At 37.4% G+C, this 10,390-nt stretch overlaps 1 long non-coding RNA gene across 1 annotated transcript; it reads left to right on the top strand.

Moving 5' to 3' along the window:
• The first annotated feature begins 4,854 nt into the window (after positions 1–4,854).
• Positions 4,855–10,023, top strand: LOC118764510. The gene is made up of 2 exons (XR_005000320.1): positions 4,855–5,077; positions 9,705–10,023. It is a non-coding gene; the product is annotated as an uncharacterized LOC118764510 (long non-coding RNA).
• The last annotated feature ends 367 nt before the right edge of the window (positions 10,024–10,390 follow it).

The raw sequence follows: 10,390 nt of genomic DNA, 5'->3' as shown, positions 1-10,390 counted from the left end.
GAAAAACATCAATAAATATAGGCGCAGGAATGGATGTGTGGTAAGTAGCTTGAAAAAGAGTTGGCAGATATTTTGCCAACTATTAAGTTTATTGCCAGGAGTGTCAAGTATGCAACGGTGTGGTTGCTATTTGACACCTCTGAGGAGGCTCGCAATATCGCGAGTAGCCCTTAGAAGGGCAAAATATTCTGTTTCTTCCCACATATTGTGGGAAGAAATTAACAAGAGCTTGGGTCTGTGGGCTACCACCCAGGATAGAACCCGAGTGGATCGAAGACACTATCTGCCGGGGTCTGGGTGGCAGCGGAGCCAGGCTCCTAAATGTTAAAATTCAGCCTGCAGCTGATTGGGTGGGGTCAAAAGCGATTTTGACCCTGTGGACCCAATCAGCCAATAAGCTGGTTTTCCCAGATTTTTTTAGAATGGCCGGTTCTATGTATCCGTTGATTCTTGAGGGGCGCCCCCGCCACCAAGTGTCGCCTGTGCCTGAAACCAGGTCACATTAAAAAGAACTGTCCCCAGGACCAAGGTAAAGTCCTGGAGCAGTTAATAAAAGTAGCAGCCCCCCCCCCCATTGGAGGGAGAGATGGAGGCAGTCGAGGAGGTGGAGACCTCCTCGAAAAAAGGAGAAAAAAGAAAGGTAGGCAACAATGGTTGCCCACCGAATGACCCTAAAGCTGCGGGGGGGGGGAAGGAACATCCTCCGGATAAAGCAGAGGTACTACACCCCACGTAGCAAAGGGGAGAAAAATAAAAAATAAAAATATAAAGAACGGGACATTGCCGACGGTTGATGGTACACTGCGGCATGCCCTGAAACCTCGTCGGTGGGAGGTGTGCTGCCGATAGAGGAAACTGTGACCCCTCCCAGAGCGAGGAGAGATGATTTTGTTATCTTCTACCATAAGGGTGGGGCAATACAGAGCTTCTTAAAGAAGCTAGAGGACCGGAGGGAGGAGCTCATGTCCTGGACTGAAGATCCGAAAGTTTATAGAGAACCTTGAATTATATCATTTCTTCTGAAATTGTATTTTATTCAAAACCATTTTTGTTTTCTTCTAACCACAAATTTTAATCTGAAAATTTTCAAATCATGTATTTTGATGGAGTTTCGAATACTGGTAACGAATTTTTTGGCTATCCTTCGATATGACTCGCAGAAATGCCAAACTGGAATAGCTGATCCATCAGCTAAGGTACAGAGAGGTAATTTCTACTCTTCTCCTCTGGAAGCCATCTACTCGCAATACCAGAGGGCGCACACTCTCCTACCCTGATGTAATCTCCAGGGATACAGGCATCCAGCAACAGGACCTCCGTAATGCCATGATGGACCGTGAAGTCTGGCGTAGCATGGTAAATTCCATTGTCTCGACCACGGTCGAACAATGATGATGATGATGATGTAAATTCCGTAAAATTTATTTATTTTCGTGACAGGATGTGTACATTTCCTTTGATGTCAGCATAAAGTGAAAGAGAGAGAAAATGGACAGGGACGTGTGTTTGTGTTGGTGGGGGGTGCGAGACAGAAAGTGTGTTGTCTGTGTTAGTGTGTGTGAGAGAGAGAGAGCGGGGAGGTGTGTGTGAGGGAGGAAGAGAGTGTCAACGTACCAGGAGTGGCTGTGTGGTAAGTAGCTTGCTAACCAACCACATGGTTATGGGTTCAGTCCCACTGCGTGGCATCTTGGGCAAGTGTCTTCTGCTATAGCCCCGGGCCGACCAATGCCTTGTGAGTGGATTTGGTAGACGGAAACTGTCGTATATATGTATATATATATATATGTGTGTGTGTGTGTGTTTGTCCCCCTAGCATTGCTTGACAACCGATGCTGGTGTGTTTACGTCCCCGTAACTTAGCGGTTCGGCAAAAGAGACCGATAGAATAAGTACTGGGCTTACCAAGAATAAGTCCCGGGGTCGATTTGCTCGAGTAAAGGCGGTGCTCCAGCATGGCCGCAGTCAAATGACTGAAACAAGTAACAGAGTATATTTCTCGGATCTTTTTTGAGTGAGTGATTGACTGAGAGTGAGAGTGATAGCGTAAATTTTATTTATTTACTTTTTCTCGCATCTTTTTTTAGTGTTTTTAGATCTTTTGTTTGACTGAGAGAGTGGTGTGTCTTGCTCCGCGTGTGTGTGAGTGAGAGGGAGGGAGAGGGAGAGAGTGAAACGTAAAAGATGCGAGAAAAACTAACTAAATAAAAAAAAATTTACGTTATCACTCTCCCCTCCTTTCTCACTCTCACACACACACACACACACACACACACATACACACAGAGCAAGACATACCTCTCTTTCTGACAATACACCTCTCTCTTTCTCTCTCTCAGTCAAACACGCTTACTAAAAAAAGATGCTAGAAAAAGTAAATAAAATTTACGCTATCACTCTCTCCCTCAAACCACATCACTCGAAACTCTTCGGTTTGAACGGCAGTTTTTTCTAGCGGTGTCATATGAAATTGTCACCCGTAATTATAACCCTAGTATCGATCTATTGCATTTCAATCTGTTTTAGGGTTAGGATTAGTTAGGGGTGGGGTGAAGGGTATCTTTTTTCTTCAGAAATGTAAATAAACCCAATCTGTTTCTTAAACGAGGGACATATTCGGCGAACCTTCGGTATATGTACCGGTGTAAGTACCGGATACATTTAAAAAAAGTGGTTTTTTTTTAATATATGGGGCGTTAGGGTTAGGGGCGGGAGAAAAGGGTTTCTGTTATCTTCAGAAATGTAAACAAAGTCACGTGTGTACATATACCGAAGCATCGCCACATATTAATACGGCACAGAATGTTTTCACCTTCAATAGACGTCATTGATTGGTTCAAATTGCAGAAAAAAACAACAAATATCTTACAAACCATAGAATTTTCTCAATAAAGCCAAAAGAAAAAGGTTTTATAAACACATTCTACCAGTATACGAAGTTTAAAAGTGTTTAGTTACGTGGAAATTATAAAAAAAAATTGCCGTTCAAACCGAAAAGATCCAAAATAAGTAAAAACAATGTACGCTGTCTCTCTCTCTCTTTCTCTCTCATATACACACAACACACTTTCTGTCTCGCACCCCCAGTAACACATACGCATGTCTCTTTCCATTTTCTCTCTTTCACTTTTTGCTGACATCCAACGAAATGAACATATCCTCCCACAAAATAAATAAATAAAAGTTTTTTTACGGAATTTACCGAACGCCGTAATGTAGCGCGCGCACGCCACCGAGTTAAAACAAAGGACTGCCAATTTTTTTGGAAAATTAACAAAGTTAGAGGCATTGTTGTCATAGCAACTCCAGTGTATCGTTGTTTACTCATAGTGCTGTGGGTGAAAGAATTGACAACTATTATGTCTCGTAAGGAAGAATTTAGGGATTGGTGCCTCTATTGCTGTAGACTACAAATTACGGCGTAACTTCGGTATAAGTACCGGATACATTTCAAGAAAGTATTTTTTTTTTATATATGGGAGGTTAGGGGTGGGAGAAAAGGGTTCGGTTAATATAGGGCGTTACGATTATCAGAAAATCAAAAAAAAAATGTGTGTAATAGGTGTAAAACAACTTCCTATGAACGAATATGAAAAAAAAAATTCGCGCACGCGAAAGGGGGGTGGGGGAAATGCCTCGGAAAATTCACATCGGAAAGTTCCGAAAGCGTCTGAGGAGCTGACCCGGGCACCAAAACAAAAAAAAAATAGTGTAATATGTGTAAAACAACTTGCTCTAAACGAATATGACAAAAAAAATGCGCTCTCGCGAAAGAGGGGTGGGGGAGAGGCCTCGGAAAATTTATATCGGGAACTTCCGAAAGCGTCTGAACCGGGCACAAAAACGAAAACAAAAACAGCGTAATAGGTGTAAAAAAAATTGCTCTAAACGACTATCATGAAAAAAATGCGCGCTCGCGAAAGGGGGGTGGGGGAGAGGCTTCGGAAATTTCACATCTTCAGTCCACGGCCTTTAAACTAAGAAAAAATAGTGTAATTGGTGTAAAACTACTTGTTCTAAACGAGTATCAAGAACACACACTCACACATGAATCATAAACTCCGTATTTTTGTACACAGTCCCTCAGACGCTTTCGGAACTTCCCGATGTGAATTTTCCGAGGCCTCTCCCCCACCCCCCTTTCGCGTGCGCGAATTTTTTTTTTCATATTCGTTCATAGGAAGTTGTTTTACACCTATTACACACATTTTTTTTTTTATTTTCTGATAATCGTAACGCCCTATATTAACCAAGGGTTCCTGGCAATCTTTCGTCTCTAGTAGACCTTTCCGTCGATTTCCGTAATTTTTTTTTTTTTTTACATATGGGCTTGCGGGAACTTTTGAAGTAATATACATACATATACACATACACCGAGTAAAAAATTTCAGTTATCTCTTTCTTTCACACACACTAACAGAAGCACTTCACTTACACAACATACTGTCTCCCACACCCCATCAAACACACACGCACACGTACACACATGTACATCAATGCTTCCCCTGGACGGTAACTTCAAAAGAACTTCCCTCGTCATACAATCGCTTTCTCTTAGTCTCTTTCGCTCTCATTACTTCAAATGTTCCCGCAAGCCCATATGTAAAAAAAAAAAATTTTTACGGAAATCGACGGAAAGGTCTACTAGAGACGAAAGATTGCCGGGTTCCTGTTATCTTCAGAAATGTAAACAAAGTCACGTGTGTACCTATACCGAAGGATCGCCCAAATTACTTATAGGAGAACTTAATTACAGACATGTATGTGAGGAAAAACAAAATGCCAAAAATGACCCGGAAATGGAAAAATATCGTAGCTCGAGTTACCTCCCCTTACCGGTAGTAATTCATATTTTTACGAATAAAATTTACAAAAGTATTGAAATTGGTAATGATCTTTGGTTGCCAAATAATTTTCTTATTAGAGAACTCTGATAACGTGTTTGTCTACAATGTCGAAATATTATTGAGAATGTTTATTTTATACGAACAACGCATGAAAATTTGCAGCGATAATTATTCCTCACCTCGTCATTTTAATTTAATGGCCTAACCATTAAAAACATTGGACATAAGAAATGGTCAGTATAACTTAAAACAGAATTTACTAATTTTGTGCTTTCCCTAACATCCCAGACTGAAAATCACGAAAGGAAAATAATTTCTTTCTTTCTTTTCTTTTCTTTTTTTTTTTTTGTGTTTGTGTTTCCACTGACTCGGAAGAGATTCTTGTAAAATAAAGTCGGAAATTAATTCGACAAAACTGTTTGAAACATTTAAGTTTATGATTCGGAAAAAAAAAAAAAAATTGAAATCATTCTTTTTTTGTTTTCGCCTCCTTTCTGTAATTTTTCGCCTTTTGACATTTTCTGTAATTTTTCGTCTTTTGACATTTTCGAATTATTTTTCACATATAAATTTTTTAAAACATTATAGATTACAATTATCCAAACATGTTACGTCAAAGCCCATTAAGTTGTATGTTTCATCGAAAAATTCGTCGAAATCTCTTGAAAAATTATTTTTGTAAATAAAATCCGCCAATTAATTTGTGAAATATTTTTGAAGAATCTTAATTTCTGATGCTTAAATTATAAATATTTTCAGAAATGACAGTTTTTGGCCGTATTTAGATTTGAGGTCAGTCCCAGGGCTGACTGGGACGTTTGCAAAATATTATCACAACTTCATTACATTAACTTAAATTCTAACTTCGAAAGAATACCACTAAATAATTTTAACAGATTAAATTAGAACCAGTTTTCAATGATTTGTGTCCTTACCCTCACTCCAAATCGATAGAAAACCTTTATTGGCAGTTGGCTATTTGGCACAAAAGATATATTTTCTAATACTGGCCTTACTCTTTTGCACATTTTTTATTATTTTGTTTTAGAAGCTTCCAAGACAAGTTTCTTTCAATGTTGCTGTAATAAATGTCTGCTGTGTCTTTCTGAGAATCATTTCCTACATATTTCCAGCGTTGTTTTATTTTGGATTTATTTAAGATATCGCTCGTTGAAATCTGGGCAAAAGTCGGCGGATCTTTTCGGTTTGAACGGCAGTTTTTAACATAATTTCTAGGTAACTAAAAAATGTTAAACTTCGTATACTGGTAGAATGTGTTTATAAAACATCTTTTTCTCTTGGCTTTATTGAGAAAATTCTGCAATTTCAACCAATTACTGACGTCTATTGAGGTAAAAAAAACATTCTGTGCCGTATGAATATGTCCCTCATTTAAGAAACAGATTGGGTTTATTTACATTTGTGAAGAAAAAAAGATACCCTAACCCTAAAAGAGATTGAAATGCAATAGATCGATACTAGGGTCATAATTATGGGTGACAATTTCATATGACACCGCTAGAAAACTGCCGTTCAAACCAAAAAGATCCAAGTCGGCAAAACTACAGAACTATGTGCCCCTTACCCCTCAACTATCGAATCTTTTCCCTGGTAGCTTTCTTTAAAATACTGGTATTTTGAATTAAATGTTCTAGCAATTCGTTTTCGTGAGAGCAAATCACAATTATCAAACAATGCAAAAAAAAAAAAAAAAAAAGGTGGGGGAATGGTTATTTACACCATCTATCAGGAAAAGTTCGTTAATAACACTAGCCCCTTGATATTTTCACATTTGATTTCCAATTCTAATGAATTTTATATCTTATCTTTGTATAATAGTGCTCATTTGCTTAGTAAATATTGCTTTCTTTATTTTATGTCATAATTTCTCTCTTTTAAACAAACATCACGGTAGTCCAACAGCAGAGGGAGGCCAAATTTGTGAAGTTTTTACCTTCCCCTCAAAGCAACTTAGAGATTACAATTCAGCCCATCTGTAAACATTGCAGTGAGAGAGAGAGAGAGAAAACATTGCAACTTCAAACTTGCTTATGTGGTTTGGAGCATCTGGTGGGTGATATGCATTGCATATGATTATATTGTTTTGTCTTATGTATACAATTAGAGTGTCACATATTGAATTTCAGTATGACTATATGACCTGGGGTGTGAGGTCTTCACGGATGTATACAGCAACTCCACCATGGCTCCTTTCTCTTCTGTCTGTTTGCAGTATGGTATATTTTGGTATGTGTACTTCAGCATCCTCTATATCAGATGAGTTTCCACAAGTGCTATGCATAGGGCTTGATTGCATGCAGCAAGGTCTCTCAGGAAAAAAATTTTGCTTTTATTGTGATGCAACAGGCCCCCAATATTTAGTAAAAATATTGGCATGACAACTGTGCAGACATTAGGGGAAGCCATCTCGTGTCTGTTGATTGTGGCGGGCAAGGTTCCTTGTTTGCACTTGATGTAGCCAGGTCAACTGCTGCACAAACTTTTGCACCATGCACAAAAAAGACTCTTGCTCAGCTGTTGCCTTGCACATAACATCTGAAGAGCACACTGCATTTGTATGTATTTTCTGTGGAGGAAATTGGTGCCTTTCCTCATGGAAGTATTTCTCCTTAAGGCCCTTCTAGTTTTGGCAGTATCTTGGGTGAACAAACTGGCAGTTTGTACCATCTTCCCATGCCAAGATTTGCTTTGCAGGTCCTTGAGTTCACTCCAAATTTCTTCTCTGCTCTAGGGTTTTGGATTCCATCAGAGCCTCCCTATTTGAGTTTTCTGTTTTTTGTTTTGTGGTTTGGGGTTTCAGTTTTAGTTATTTCATTTTTTTCCTTTTCTTTTTTCTCCCCTGTTTGTGCTCATGTTCTTTCCTTCTTTTCTGGTGGTAGCACTTGCATTCCTCTGGTTGTCCAATGGGGTGAGGACTCCATTCCTTTGTAGGACCACTGGCACAGAAGGCCTTCTGGTTGTTGCTTCCTTTGCTTCCCTATCCTGGTTGTTCACAGGGGTGGGGGATCCATTCTTTTGAGGAACCACTGGATCAAAGAGACTTTTGATTTTTACTTTGCTTTCCCTATCCTTATCAGCCTTGCCACAGTAGTTTTCCATGATGACATTAAGAGTATCAATGTGTGATCTAATAAGGGCATAGTATTGGGAGAATTCATTTTTCTTTCTATCTGCTCAGTGGTTCTACAGAAGCCATTATACACACACACACACACACACACACACACACACACATATATATATATATATACACACACACATATATATATATATACACACACACATACATATATATACATATATATTAATACATATATATATTAAGGCGGCGAGCTGGCAGAAACGTTAGCACACCAGGCGAAATGCTAAGCGGTATTTCGTCTGCTGCTGCATTCTGAGTTCAAATTCCGCCGAGGTCGACTTTGCCTTTCATCCTTTCGGGGTCGATTAAATAAGTACCAGTTACACAATGGGGTTGATGTAATTGACTTAATCCCTTTGTTTGTCCTCTGTCTTTAGCCTCTTGTGGTAGTAAAGAAATATATACACACACACACACACACACACCACACACACACACATAAATATAAATCAGAAATGGAAAAAAACCCAACAAACAAATTATATATATATATACAGAGATAGAGAGAGATAGAGAGAAAGAGAGAGAAATAAATAAATAAATAAATGAATGGAGTTAAACGCAGGTGCTATTCAGATTTTTTTACTTCCGACATATGTTTCGAAGAAAACATTGGTATTATTCCAGAAAGTATAAAATGATGTAAAACAATGCAATCATCTCATCAGGGAAAGAAAGAAACCAAACACGGTCTGGGAAGGATGGCCGGATTGTAAAAGTGACTTATATATAATTTGAACTGTGATTAGAAAAAATATATATGTCGAAACAATTTGTTGGCCTTTTATGGTTTTTATAATTATTTATATTATATTCATAGCATTTAATGTAAAATTGTAATATAAATAAATTATTGAATGTCAATGGAATATTTCTATATGTAATTTTCATATCTATCTATCTATATATAGTGTGTGTATGTATATATATTTGTATGTACATTTGTCTGTATATATGTATATGTCTGTATGGATGTTTGTGTATGTTGGGATATATATATATATATATATCATCTCAACATACTCTCACCCTTTCCTTCTCTTGTAAGCAATAATTACTGATGGGCCAGAAGAAGGTCCCTTACCTATCAGAAATTACTGCTGAGATGCTTAAAGTATCTTGTGGAGTGGGATGTCGTTTAGTTGCCCACATAATTAATCAGGTTATCCAGGAGAAGGTCATATCCAACAACTGTTGTAGCAGTATTGTTGTCAACTGCTATGAAAGTAAAGGGAGCCTTGGACAGAAGTAATTACAGAGGTGTATTGCTGGACCAGGTGATGAAAGTTAGAGAAAGGGTCATTGTTCAACTATGGAAGAGAGTTAACCTAGATGAGATGCAATTTGGTTTTGTGCCAGGGAGAAGCACTAGTGATGCTATCTTTGTAGTAAGGCAACTGCAGTAGAAGCATTCTATTTCTTTTCATTTGGTCTGTTTATTTTCATTCTACTCATTGTTATTGTTTACTTTAATAATTCTACACTTTCCACTATGTTTTACTTTTATATATTTTTATATATTTTATATATTATTTATATATTTGTCTCCTTACTTTTCAATCTTTCTTGTTCATCATGAGAAGAGTGGGATATATTGAATTCAGTTAATGTTTATATATGAATATAGTAAAATATTTCGTCGAATCTCTACATTTTAAGTATCTTCTATATCTTACACTATTTCTCATTTATTTCAGAATATCAGATGGCATTATTACAACATTTTACATGGGATACATTATCGTCCATATTTATCATCTTTTACAAACTGAAGGAAGATGCTGTGTATAACAAATATAACCCAAGTTATATAAATCTATGGTAGAATTACTGTGAAATATTTTGTTTGAACTGCAATTATTGTCATCAATTCTCTACTGCTTGGAATGAGTACAAGATGATTTTGATTGCAATTTAACTTGGATAAATTTACAAAGAAGTTTGCAGCATCTTCAGGTATTGACACAGGTCACATATGATGTAACTATAGAAAAGTAAATACAACCGTTAAAAAAACAAGAAAATTAATTATTTATTGTAATGAGACAAAAAAAATTATGGACAAGTGAATACTCTGTGTAACTTAGAAATTGATTTTGTTTCCTGAAGAGATGCCGAATGAGTTGGGAAAATCATCATATCACTGTGATATTTGTGATAAATCATTCTCTCAAAGAGGTAACCTAACTACCCACAAACGTATTCATTCAGGAGATAAACCACATCACTGTGATATCTGTGGTAAATCATTCTCTCTAAAATGTAACCTGACTACTCACAAACGTATTCATACAGGAGAAAAACCATATCAGTGTGATGTCTGTGGTAAATCCTTCTCTGGAAGTAGTGATGTAACTACACACAAACGTATTCATACAGGAGA

The sequence above is a fragment of the Octopus sinensis genome, linkage group LG8, assembly GCF_006345805.1.
Source record: "Octopus sinensis linkage group LG8, ASM634580v1, whole genome shotgun sequence".
NCBI classification, from domain to species: Eukaryota; Metazoa; Mollusca; class Cephalopoda; order Octopoda; family Octopodidae; genus Octopus; species Octopus sinensis.
The sequence above is the reverse complement of the archived record's forward strand: the minus strand, read 5'-3'. Positions and strand labels throughout refer to the sequence as shown.